This window comes from Sorex fumeus, unplaced genomic scaffold (genome assembly GCF_029834395.1).
Source record: "Sorex fumeus unplaced genomic scaffold, SorFum_2.1 ptg000007l, whole genome shotgun sequence".
NCBI lineage: Eukaryota > Metazoa > Chordata > Mammalia > Eulipotyphla > Soricidae > Sorex > Sorex fumeus.
In genome coordinates, this window is record NW_026606064.1 from 2,407,653 (window position 1) to 2,422,334 (window position 14,682).

The following is a 14,682-nucleotide window of genomic DNA, read 5'->3' on the forward strand; positions in this document are numbered from 1 at the left end:
ATACGTAATTTTTAGAATGAACATATATATTTCTTGGCTTTTGGATCATACCCCGTGATGTTCAAGGGTTACTCCTGGCTGAGAAATTAATCAAGGAACCATATGGAATGCCAGGGATGGATCCTGGGTAGGCTGCAAGCAAGGCAAAGACCCAACCCACTGTACTATCACTCCAGCTCCAAGCCTGCTATTCTTAATCACCATTTCTTTCCTCCCACAACCCCAGAAAATTTTGTGTCACTCAACACTGATGAAGAACAGCATAGAAGTGACAGAATTTACGCTGCTTGGACTAACAGATGCTCCAGAACTGCAGGTTCCTCTCTTTATCATGTTCACCCTCATCTACCTCATCAGAAGACTGGGAACTTGGGGATGATCATGTTGGTTCTGTTGGACTCTTGTCTCTATACTCCCATGTACTTTTTCCTCATCAATCTTTTTCTGGTGGATTTTTGTCACTCTTCAGCAGTTACTCCCACGGTCATGTCTGGATTGCTTACAGACTACAAGGTCATCTCCTACAGTGCATGAGCTGCACAAATGTTCTTTTTTGGAGGATTTGCTACTGTGGAAAATTACCTTTTGTCCTCAGTGGCCTTTGACCGCTACTTAGCAGTGTGCAGACCTCTGCATTACACCACCACCATGACAAGTGTTTGTGCATGTTTTATAAGAGGCTACTATATCTGTGGTTTTCTGAATATCTCTATCCACATTGGAGATGCATTCAGCCTCTCTGTGGATCCAATTTTGTCCATCACTTTTTCTGTGATTTTCCAGAAGCCATAGTTCTCTCTTGCTCTGACAGACGTGTTAGTGAGCTGGTGCTTGTTTCTGTGGTGAGCTTCAACATCTTCTTTGCTCTCCTGGTTATCTTGACATCCTACACATTCATATTCATCACCATCCTAAAGATGCGCTCCTCTGCAGGGTATCAAAAGGTTCTCTCCACCTGTGCCTCCCACTTTGTTGCAGTTTCTATCTTCTATGGGACAATTATCTTCATGTACTTACAGCCTAGCTCCAGCCATTCCATGGACACAGACAAAATGGCGTCTGTGTTCTACACCATGTCATCCCCATGCTGAACCCTATAGTCTACAGTCTGAAGAACAAGGGGGTCAAGAGTGCATTTATGATTAAAAAAAAAAAAAGAAAGAAATCTCGAAACCCGGCAGCTTTTGGCAGAAATGCATCCAGTCCCTGCAGTAGGTTACCAGCGCTGGGCCAAACTAGGTGGGAATAGGTTTCATGCCTTGGTCTGTTCCCCCTGGCAGCCCAGTGGCAGCCATCCTCCACAGACCATTGAACATTCAGGTTTGGGCCCACAGTGAGGAGGCACTCGGGGTCTCATGGGATGGGGTGGAGTCGTTGCTTTCCTCCCCATCCAAACGAGACCCTGAGTCGCCGCCCATGAATGGGCTCTCTGGCTCCTGATCAAGCTGCTTAATGGCCATGATTCCAGAGACCCAGAGACAAATCTTGGAACCCAGCAGGTTTGGGCAGAAATCCCTCTAGATTTAATTGTTAAAACTTCAGAATTCCAAAATTGCACGGCCTCTACTGCAGCCACGTGACACCATGTATTGTTCATAACCAGCAATAGAAAACAAATTGTCTAGTGTTGCCTTTTCAGCAGATCTGAGTGTTGGGGTAAAAGCCCAAATAATAATGGGTCTGGTGTCAAAATATTGAATGTAATCAAAATAGAGAGAGAGTAATGTGGAAATCATCTGCCCCACAGGTAGGGGGAGGGTCTGGGATGGGGGCATCCTGGGGTTTTTGGTGGTGGAGAATGGGCACTGGTGAAGGCATGGGTGTTTCATTGTATGACCGAAACTTAAACCCGAAAGTTTTGTAACTGCTCTCACGGTGATTCAATAATAAAATTATAAAAAATGACAAAAAAAGAGTGCATTTATGAAGGTTGTTTTGAAGGCAGAGCTATTCTTAGGATTGTGATTTTTATATTATACAATGTATAATAACAATTCACTAAGACCAGAGTGAAATTAACTATTTGAGGTTTTAGACCTTCCTATTCAAAATTCTATTGTACTGAAAAGTAAATAATATATCCTAAAATGAGATTATTGAACAACAATGTCTAACATATCTCAAAGGCTACATATCAACATGCTTTTGCATATCTTGTTTTACTTTTATTCTAAGTGCACTTTTACCACAGGGCAATGTGAATGCAAGGGTACATATGAAGACATTATAAGTGCATGAATGGGCCCCATAAGAATATGTGACTAGTTGAAATTTAGAGAATAAATTGAATGCTTCTAGTTTTTAATGATGTTAATGAAAATATTTAATTATGGCCTAAGAATTCAAGTTTTGTGACTTTTTTATTTCTTGAGTAGAATGCTGTTCTGAGTCCTATTAGAGAATAAAAATGATAAAACTATTTAGTGAAGGTTTCAACTACTTGGGAAAACATTTTAGTGAGTGGCCTGAATACAGCTAGTTAAATTATTTCTGTCTTGTTAGAACATGTTAAAGAACCAGCACTGGGACAGGAGCAATAGTTCAGTGGAGAAGGCGTTCGCCTTGCACATGGTCAACCTGGGTTCGATCCCTGGCATCCCATATAGTTCCCGAAGTGCTGCCAGGAGTAAATCCTGAGTGCACAGCCAGGAGCAACCCTTGAGCATTGCTAGGTTGACCCAAAAAAGCAAAATAAATAAATAAATAAATAAATAAGTAAATAAGATGTTTATTTGTAGGTATCTTTAAAAAAAAAAACCAAAACCAAAAACCAAGACCCAGAGATTATAAAACCCAGCTCCCGGAAGAGAACAGCACAGAGTCTCCTGCCCCTGTGCCTGGCTGTCCTCGCCGGGGCCCCTTAGAGGGAGCTGGTTGAGTTTCCCTCCCCGCCCTGACCAGGGCTCCGGCAGCCAAAGACCTCCAGAACCAGCCACCACCATGCTGAAACCACTCTCCACACGCATGAAGGTACCGGCAGAGGAACAAAGGCATGCGGGTCCCGGGGCTGAGATCTCCAAGCCTGCTTGGATCGGGACTGAACATCCTCCATCCAGATCCTCCAAATTCCAGTAGGCAGGGGTCACACCCACCAACTGGCCCCCTGGCACCGTGTAATCCCATCAATGGCCAAGACCCAGAGACTATAAAACTCAGCTCCTGGAAGCACACGGCCGCATTTGCAGCCGCGTGACATCTTATTATGACATCTTATTATCTCATTCCTACTTTGGACAAACTGGCAGGTTACTGAATGTAACCTGCCCACACAGCAGAGTCTGGCAAACTCTCCGTGGCGTACCCAATATGCCAAATACCAGTAACAATGATGAGTCTCATTCTCCTAACTCTGAAAGAGCCTTGAATATAGCACTTTTTAAAAAATCTCAGGGCTAGGACGAAGGAGACGTTACTGGAGCCTGCTCGAGGCAATCAATGAATAACAGGATGGTCGTGATCGTCATGACCATGATTAAAAACAAAATCCAGCACTGTGAAGAAAACATCGTGGTTGTGTTACGATTTTTACTATAAAATAGAATATGAGATCTTAATTCCAGGTCAGCACAGCTGCCAGCTCGCGACCCTGGGACCTCCATCTTTCCCTGCAGGACCCCAGGTGTCCCCCGAGATGCTTGAAGAGATGCAGTTTTGAGCGTCTGCCCTGCCCTCTTCACTCCTGACGGCGGCGCCCATCTCATCTTAATTCCAGGTCAGCACAGCTGCCGGCTCGCGACCCTGGGACCTCCATCTTTCCCTGCAGGACCCCAGGTGTCCCCCGAGATGCCTGAAGAGAAGCAGTTTTGAGCGTCTGCCCTGCCCTCTTCACTCCTGACCGCGGTGCTCATCTCATCCCAAACCCAGGGTTCTGTAGAGGCGTGGCCTCCTCAAACGTGGGCGTGGCCTCAAACGTGGGCGTGGCTTAATTTCCAGCGGGCGGCCGCAGGTTGTTTTCCCATACTAAGGAACCTAGTCCCCAAGGAATCTAGTTCCCAACCTACTCAGCAATATGAAGAAACAAAGAAAATCTCCAACACAAGGGGAGAACAACGAAAACAATCTAGATCATTCTGTCAATACAGCTCACCTAAGGGACCTCTCTGACATAGAATTCAGATACAAAGTCATGAAGATGTTCAATCAACTCAATGAAACAGTCAGACAGACAGCCAGTAACACCACAGAAAAAATCGACAAATTACGAGAAGAAATGAGGGCAGAAATGTCACGATTAAAAGATTCCATAGATGAAATTAGAAACTCAGTTTCTTCTCTTAAAAATAGAATGACCACAGCTGAAGAGAGAATCAGTGACCTGGAAGATCAGCTGCAACAAGCCAACACGCAACAACAAACAGTGGCAAGGGACCTCAAAATGGCTCTACAGAGAATCAGAGTCCTAGCAGATGATTCCAAGAGGAACAATATTAGAATCATGGGACTACCTGAACCTCAGGGAAACAATCCCAACGAAAAAAACACCCGTCAAACAAATCATTGCTGAAAACTTCCCAGAGATGCACAATGCAGCCATTCAGGTTCAAGGAGCCCGAAGGGTGCCAGCTAAAAGAGACCCCAACAAAAATACTCCAAGACATATCATAGTTAGAATGATCGATACTGCCAATAGAGACACAATACTGCAAGCAGCAAGAGCAAAGAAGGAAATCACATACAAAGGAGCATCCCTTAGATTCACAGCAGACCTATCAGAGGAAACCCTACAAGCCCGAAGGCAGTGGAGAGATATAGTCAAAAAACTCACGGAAATGAATGCTTCCCCAAGAATACTCTACCCGGCTAAACTCTCCCTCAAAATCGAAGGAACGGTACACTATTTTATAAATAAACAGCAGCTCAGGAACTTCATAGACTCAAAACCAAACCTAAAGCAAGGCCTAAAGGGGCTACTATAAGAAAAGACAAACCCTACAACCACAACACACCCGCACAGAAAGATGACACAAAACCCCATAACCATTCTCTCTCTCAATGTCAACGGTCTAAATTCACCAGTTAAGAGACACAGAGTGGCTAAATGGATACAGAGACAGAACCCAACATTCTGCTGCCTACAAGAAACTCACCTCAACAGCAAGAGCAAACACAGACTCAAAGTCAAAGGATGGAAAACAATCCTGCAAGCACACAACTCCCTCAAAAAAGCTGGGGTGGCCATACTAGTATCCGACAACATTAATTTCACCTTGAAAAAGATTAGAAGGGACAGTGAAGGCTATTTTCTCTTCATCAAGGGATACGTACAACAGGAAGAAATCACACTCTTAAATGTATACGCACCTAATGAGGGAACAGCTAAATATTTAAAACAACTGCTAACAGATTTTAAGGAGGACATCACTACCAACACAATAGTACTTGGAGACTTCAACATCGCCTTATCACCTCTGGATAGATCAACAAGAAAAAAACCCAACAAGGAATTATTGGCTTTGAAAGAAGTAATAGAAGAGAAAGGGCTTATGGACTTATACAGGGCTTTACACCCCAAAAAGAAAGAATACACATTCTTCTCCAGCACGCACGGAACATTTTCCAAAATAGACCATGTGCTAGGACACAAAACATACCTCAACAGAATCAAGAAGATAGAAATAGTATCAGCCATCTTTTCAGACCATGATGCACTGAGGATAGAAGTGAATCACACAAAGATACGGAGAACCAAATCAAACACCTGGAAATTAAACAACTCGATGCTGAACAATGAGTGGGTCAGGAACGAAGTCAAGGATGAAATCAAAAGATACCTGGAAACAAATGAGAATGAAGACACAAACTACCAGAACTTATGGGATGCAGCGAAAGCTGTATTAAGGGGAAAATTTATAGCTCTGCAAGCATATCTTAAGTCGATAGAAATGATGCATATAAACAATTTGACCTCACAGCTCAAGACCTTAGAAAAGGATCAACAGAAAGAGCCTAAATCAGGCAGAAGGAAAGAGACCATAAAACTTAGAGCAGAAATCAACGACATGGAAAACAAAGAAACAATCCGAAAGATCAATGAAACCAAGAGCTGGTTCTTCGAGAAAATAAATAAGATAGATAAACCACTAGCAACACTCACAAAGAAACAGAGAGAGAGAACCCTAATAAATCAAATCAGAAATAAGAATGGGGATATCACAACAGAAACTAAAGAGATTCAAGAGATCATCAGAGACTACTTTGAAAGTCTCTATGCCACGAAACACGAGAACCTGGAAGAAATGGATAAATTCCTGGATTCCTACCATCTCCCAAAGCTGAATCAAGAAGATATAGAGTTCCTGAATAGACCTATTCACATAAAGGAAATTGAAACTGTAATCAAAAGTCTTCCCAAAAACAAAAGCCCAGGCCCAGATGGATTTACTAGCGAATTTTTCCAAACATTTAAAGAGGACCTATTGCCAATTCTTCGCAAGCTTTTCCAGGAAATTGAAAAAACAGAAACTCTCCCAAACAGCTTCTATGAAGCCCATATCTCTCTAATACCAAAAGGAAACAGAGACACCACAAGAAAAGAAAACTACAGGCCAATATCCCTGATGAACACGGATGCGAAGATTCTCAACAAAATACTAGCCAATAGAATACAACAACTCATCAAAAAGATCATACATCATGACCAAGTGGGATTCATCCCAGGGATGCAAGGATGGTTCAACATTCGGAAATCAATCAACATAATCCATCATATCAACAAAAGAAAAGATAAAAATCATATGATCATATCAATAGACGCAGAGAAAGCTTTTGACAAGATCCAGCACCCATTCATGATGAAAACCCTTGCCAAAATGGGGATAGAGGGGACTTTCCTCAATATAGTTAAAGCCATCTACCACAAACCTACAGCAAACATCATCCTCAATGGTGAAAAACTGAGAGCCTTCCCCCTAAAGTCAGGGACGAGACAAGGATGCCCACTCTCTCCACTACTGTTCAATATAGTACTGGAAGTACTTGCAATAGCGATTAGGCAAGAAAAAGATATTAAGGGCATCCAGATAGGGAAAGAAGAAATTAAGCTCTCACTATTCACAGATGACATGATACTATACTTAGAGAACCCTAAAACCTCTACCAAGAAACTCCTAGAAACAATAGGCTTGTATAAGTAAAGTGGCAAGCTATAAAATCAATACCCAAAAATCCATGGCATTCTTATACGCAAATAGTGAAAGAGAAGAAAGTGACATCAAGAAAACAATCCCATTCACAATTGTGCCCCAGAAAATCAAGTATCTAGGAATCAGCTTAACTAAGGAAGTAAAGGACCTGTACAAAGAAAACTACAAAACGCTACTTCAGGAAATAAAAGAGGACACGAGGAAATGGAAAAATATCCCCTGTTCATGGATGGGGAGAATCAACATCATCAAAATGGCAATACTTCCCAAAGCACTGTACAAATTCAATGCAATCCCTATAAGGATACCCATGACATTCTTCAAAGAAATGGAGCAAACACTCCTGAAATTTATATGGAACAATAAGCCCCCACGAATAGCTAAAGCAATTCTTGGGAAAAAGAAAATGGGAGGAATCAACCTCCCTAACTTCAAACTCTACTACAAGGCAGTAATAATTAAAACAGCATGGTACTGGAACAAAAGCAGAGCTGCAGACCAATGGAACAGAGTTGAATATACTGACATTTCCTCCCAAACATATAATCATCTAATTTTTGATAAGGGGGCAAGAAAAGTGAAATGGAGCAGGGAAAGCGTCTTCAATAAACTGTACTGGCAAAATTGGACGGCTACATGCAAAAAAGTGGGCTCAGATCTCTGCCTAACACCATGCACAAAAGTAAGATCAAAATGGATTTATGACCTCAACATCACACCAGAATCCATAATGTTTATTGAAGACAAAGTCGGCAAAACTCTCCATGATATTGAAGCTAATGGTATCTTCAAAGATGTCACGCCACTGGCCGAGCAAGTGAAAACAGAGCTAGACATATGGGACTATCTTAAACTAAGAAGCTTCTGCACCTCAAAAGAAACATTGACCAAAATACAAAGACAGCCTACAGAATGGGAAAGGATATTCACCAAGTACACATCCGACAAGGGGTTGATATCAAGGATATACAAGGTACTGGTTAAACTCCACAAGAAGAAATCACCCAACCCCATCAAAAAATGGGGTGAGGAAATGAACAGAAACTTTCGCAAAGAAGAAATTCGAATGGCAAAAAGGCACATGAGAAAATGCTCTACATCACTAATCATCAGAGAGATGCAGATCAAAACCACAATGAGATATCATTTCACACCACAGAGACTAGCCCACATCCACAAGAACAAAAGCAACCGGTGCTGGCGCGGATATGGCGAGAAAGGGACCCTCCTTCACTGCTGGTGGGAATGCCGGCTGGTCCAACCCTTTTGGAAAACAGTATGGACGACTCTCAAAAAATTAGAATTTGATCTGCCATTTGACCCAGCTATAGCACTCCTGGGAATATATCCCAGAGAGGCAAAAAGGTATAGTCGAAGTGACATCTGCAATTGTTTGTTCATTGCAGCACTCTTTACAATAGCCAGAATCTGGAAAAAACCTGAGTGCCCAAGAATAGATGACTGGTTAAAGAAACTTTGGTACATTTACACAATGGAGTACTATGTAGCTGTAAGAAAAGATGAAGTTATGAAATTTACATACAAGTGGTACTACATGGAAAGTATCATGTTAAGCGAAATGAGTCAGAAAGAGCGGGATAGACACAGAAAGATTGCATTCATCTGGGGAACATAAAGCAACAAAAAGGGAGATTAACACCCAGGAATGGCTGAGATTAGTACCAGGAATTTTGCTCCATAAATGGAAGGCCAGCCACAGGCTCTAGGTGAAAAGGAAGCTCAGATAGAGAAGAGAGTACCAAATGAAGGGTGTTGTGAGGGCCCTCCCAGGGTGGGAGAAGCATGCTAAAAGTAGTCGATAGACCAAACATGATTGCCACTCAAAGCCTCTCTTGCAAAACACAGTAATCAAAAGAAGAGAGAGAGAACAAGGGGGAATACCCTGCCACAGAGGCAGGATGGGACGGAGGGGGGGAGGATGAGGGGTGGGGGTGGGATGCTGGGACCCGTGGGGATGGATGACGGGCACTGGTGGAGGGATGGGCACTTGATCATTGTATAACTGAAACCCAAGCACAAAATTTGTAAGCCTATAACTGTACCTCATGGTTTTTCACTAATAAAAAAAGAAAAAAAATAGAATATGAAAATATTAGAAGAATAAAAGTATTTTTAACTTCTTCACATATTTCTACCAACTTTCTCACATACATATTACCTAAAACACAATATTTCAGTATATTTTGGCTGTTTAAATGTTTTAAAATGGATGCTGACATTTTATATTCAGTTTGTTTATTTTAATGCTCATTTGTCACTCCTCCCTACTTATGGCCCTCTTCACTACCAGCGATTTTCTTCCTGTTTCTTCACAATCTGAGAATTCCAAGAAAATCAATTTTTAATTCAGGGCATTTGATTTTTTTCTCTTCACTGTGTGGGATACAGCATTTTTTGTCTTCACTGCATGGGATATTCCCTTCGTTAAGATCTTTTTGCTTGCCACAAGTCGAGGATAAGGGGAAGCAGGGCAAGAGGGCAGTTAAGACAGAGAATGGAACACTATGACTTATAGCTGGAAAAGATAGTTGGAAATGATCACTCAGACAAGAACTGAGTGCTGAAAGGAGGTAAAAGCCTTTTAATGATAATCTTTTAGTGCCTGTATTGCAAACCATAATGCCAAGAGAGAGGGAAAGGGAGACGGGGAGAAAGAAAGACAGAGGCAGAGACAGAGACAGACAGAGGGAGGAGAGATACAGAGACAGAGAAAGACATTTTAGACTAAAACCCAATCTTTTACACTTCTGAACCTGTATAACAAAATATATTTATGATAAAAATATAATTAATTCTAAATATTGAAATACATGCAAATCTTATAAAAGAATGAGTTTAGAAATGAAACTAGTGCTTGATACATTCATTATGTAAGGAATTATTTTAGTAGGCCAGTGCTTGGCACATATACACATAATAAAATAAATATAATATCACAGAATTTTGTATTTAAAGGTCTTTGAACTAGGAACATGTGACAATCTAAGTCAGTGGATAAACATGCTCTTACAAAGACCTTAAAGTTAATGGGCTCAGGGTGTCTTTTTGTAAATGATTACATTATATTTGTAATCTAGCCCATCTTCCCTAATTTTCTTCTTTACATTCCACTATTTGTATCTCTCATTTCCTAAATTTCCTAAATTTATAATGGCATATAGAAAATACACATTTCAAAAAACACCCCAAGTGTAAATAATATCCCCCCAAAGTGCAATGAATTGAATATACAACTCATTTTCATATGACAACATGATAATATTGGGTGGAGAACAGAAGTACAAAAATGCCATAATTATTTGTCCTACTCAACAAAACAAACTACGTCCTTGCGTGGGGCTTAATTGCTTCATCCTCCGAGAAGAGGATGAGCTATGATTGCTCTTAGGGACCTGATCCCTGGAGAGTTTCATGCAGACAATTTTCTCTGCTTCCTGTTGATTAGGCTCCAAAATCATAGCATGGCTTCACAGAACAATAATTGGAAGGAATCAGACTCTAAGAAGAGCCCTATTGGTCCCCACTTATTCAAATTAATGCTAACACATTGTAATATATGTTTCAGAACAGCTAGGAAAAACAGCTAGGGAAAACTCCTTAAGGAAATAACTGTTCATTTGTGTTGAATATATTTCATTTTTGACTTTTTGGGTCTGTCACACCTGGTAATGCCCAGGAATTACTCCTGGCAGTGCTCAGTAACTACATGAGATGCCAGGAATCGTACCCAGGTTGGTCCTGTGCAAGAAAAACACCCTATTCACTCAATTATCACTCCAGCCCCTGAAGGGACAGGGTCCTTAGGTCCTTATAGATATGGCTCTATCCCTCATTTTCCTACTCACAGATACAATTCTATGAATTTGTAGGAGAAATTCATTATTTCTATCTTTTATTTGTAATGATAGCTTCTTTTGCTATACTGATATCTTTGATATCGACACAATTCAATTTATTTCTACTATGGTTTCCTTTGATACTGGAGTTAAATTCCCAAAGATATTATTAAGACCAATGTTTCTGGGTAGATTGTTACTATTTTGTTGGTTTTTCTATATTTCATGACTGGCTATAAACCTCAGCCATTTTGTTTGAATTTCTGTCTATGGTGTGGCAAAGCGATCTGTTTCATTCTTTGTTTGTTGGTTTCATTTTTTGGATCATATCTAGTAGTGATCAGGGGATTGATTTATGCTTGGGGATTTTTCCCACTGTGCTCAGGGTGACATTCTGTATTATGTACTAAACCCTGGTCTTCAGCACGCAGAACATGTTCTCTGGCCATTTGAGCTATCACCTTCTGTCACTGTCACAGTCACTGTCCTCCCATTGTTCATCAATTTGCTCAAGTGGGCACCAGTAACGTCTCCATTGTGAGACTTGTTGTTACTGTTTTTGCCATATCAAATACTTCATGGGTAGCTTGCCAGGCCTTGCCATGCGGGCAGAATAATCTCGGTAGCTTGCCGGGCTCTCCAAGAGGGGCAGAGGAATCTAACTCAGGTCAGCCACGTGCAAAGCAAATGCCCTACCTGCTATGCTATCACTCTGGCCCGCTATCACCTTCACCCAAGTTTAATTCTTTTTTGAATGTGGCTGTCCAATTTTTTAAACACAATTTGTAGAAGAAATTTCTTCTTTTTTAATCATTGCATATCTTTTACTCCATTGTCACAAAATTTGCCCATACATGTGTGAATTTATTTTTGGTCTCAATCCTATTTTGTTAATATGCATGTCATTGTTATATAATCTTTATTACTATAGCTTTTTAATATAGTTTGAAGTTCAAGAACATGATTTCTCAATTCTTTTTACTCAGAATTTCTTTGTTGGCTCCAAGAATAGAATCTTGGACATTCCACCTGCAACCCATGTGCATGAGCTCTTTGAGTTAACTTGATGGGCAGAGTTTTTGCCTGTTCAGACACTTTTAATGATTGTCTTGATTTCCTTGCAGCTAATTGGTCCGTTTAGATAGTCAGCACCCTTCAGATTCAATCCTGGGAGGTTATAAGATTCCAAAAATGTATTCATTTCTTCTTGGTTCTCCAATATCATGGCATAAAGCTATCTACAGTATTTACCTATGGTTTTTGTTTTTCTGTGGTATATATTATAACTTCTGCCCTTCATTTCCAATACAATTGGAGTGAAATTTTTGCTCTCTGTTTCCTTTGGGAATATAGCTAAGGGTTTCCGTTCTTGTTTAGTCTTACAAAAATCTTGGTTTCAACGCTCTTTTGTTTTTTCCATCATTTTATGGTTTGCTTCCATTACAGATATTACTTTAACATACTCTTCTTCCTTTTTTGCTCTTTTCTTCTTTCTGAACAGTTTTTGTTCTTGTTCCATATTCTCTGATAGTTCATGTCTTCATTATCGTTTGTTTCTAGGAATCTTTTTATTTCTCCTTTGGTCTATGGTTGTACAATAATATGCTATTTAGTTTCCAAGAGTCTATTTTATCCTACATGTTAATAATATTATACCTTTTCAGTGGTCTATGAAGTTTCATTTGATTTATCTGCTATAAATCTAATGGGGATTCCCTTGAAAGTTTCTTCTTTGAACTTATTGATGTCAGAACTAACCTCTATCTTTGGCTCCTTTTTAAATTACGATATGTCTAGGTGTTCCTCTATTTGGATCATTATGTTGGAACTCAGTTCTTAGATCTTGGTATATAACTCAATCCTTAGAAGGAGAAGTTTTTAACTATAGCTTATTTGACTGACTATTCTTTCTTATTCTTTTGAAAATTTACTTTTAGTGTCATTTAGGTTGAAATGACTGTAATAATGTTAACTTCCATGGTTTTATAGGATAATTACTGTACCTTCACCACCAACAAAGTGCCCAAGACCCTCTCCTATTGTCCCTATGTCATCCATAGTTTCACCTTCTGGTCTTTTATACTTTCATTGCTTGATAATCTCAGTCTTACATTTAAATGAGATAATATTTTGTCATCATTATTTATTGGCCATTTATTTTGTTTCTCTGTATACCACATATGAATGAGATCATGCAGCACTTGTTTTTCTTCCTCGAACTTATTTTTTTTCTACGTGATATCCTTCAGGTCTGTTCAAGTTTCAGAAGAATGCAATAACTTATTGTTCCTTATAGCAACATAACATTCCATTATATTGTCTATAAACATAAATATACACATATACATGATAATTTTATCCACTCATCTTTTATTAAACCCTTGGGTTTTTTCTATATCCTGGCTAAGCTGGGCTGTTTCTATATGCTGGCTATTGAACTTAGCACTGAAATGATATAGGTATGTTCAAATTATTTTTCAAATTAATATTTTAAAAGGTTCACTTTTAATTTGGGAGCCTCAGGCTTACTCCTGGCTCTGTCCTGAAGGGTTACTCCAGATGGGACTTAGGGGATCATATGGGGTGCCAGAGCAAGGCAAGTGCTTTACTCATTATATTATTCTCTAGTCTTCAAACTAGTGTTTTTGTGTTCTTGGGATAGATACAAAGAACTTGTGTTACAGTATCATAATGAAGTTCCATTCTTAGTTTTTAAAGAAGTCTTCATACTATCTTCCATAAAGGTTGAATCGTAGCAGATTCCCATCAACAATGAAAATAGATACAATTTTAGCATCATGCAATCTCCATAGACTGAATCAGGAGGAACAAGAAAACTGGAACATAAAAATCATGAGTAAGGAAAAGGTAAAGGCCCTCCCGTTGATCGTCGATTTGCTCGAGCGGGCCCAGTAACGTCTCCAATGGAGACTTTGTTGTTACTGTGTCTGGCATATTGAATACGTCACGGGGAGCTTGCCAGGCTCTGCCGTGCGGGCGAGATACTCTCGGTAGCTTGCCGGGCTCTCCGAGAGGGGCGGAGGAATCGAACTCGGGTCGGCCAGGTTGGCCGCTTGTAAGGCAAATGCCCTACCACTGTGCTATCGCTCCAGCCCAGTGAGTAAGGAAATTGAAATAATTTAAAATCTTCCTCAAAACAAAAGGCCAGGTACAAAAGGGTTTACTAGTGAGTTCTACCAAAACTTTAAAGAAAACTTCTTACCAAATAAACAAAAAAATTATTACCTATACTTTTCAAGTTTTTCCAAGATACTGAAGAAATAGTAATCCTTCCAAACAGTTTCTATAAAGTCAACATTGCATTAATACTAAAGGCAGGGAGAGAGACTACTAAAAACAAAAATTTTAGGCCAATATCTCTGATGAACCCTGATGCAAAGATCTTTTTTAAAAAAATTTAGCAAACTAAATCCAAGAATATACCAAAAGAATCATATATTATAATTAAGAGGTTTTTTTCTGGGGATGAAAACATGGTTCAGTATATGCAAATAGACCAATGCAATGCACTGTATCAATAAGAGGAAAACTAAAAATCAGATGATCATATTAACTGGTGTAGAAAAGCTTTAGATGGGATTCAGCACCACTCATGATTTAATAAAAGAAACTCAACAAAATATGGATAGACTAAGTGTACTTCATGATGTACAAGCCATTTG

General features: G+C 39.8%; 1 pseudogene; it reads left to right on the forward strand.

Moving 5' to 3' along the window:
- The first annotated feature begins 250 nt into the window (after nucleotides 1-250).
- Nucleotides 251-14,682, forward strand: part of LOC130041780 (olfactory receptor 5B3-like) — a 29,666-nt pseudogene continuing 15,234 nt past the window's right edge.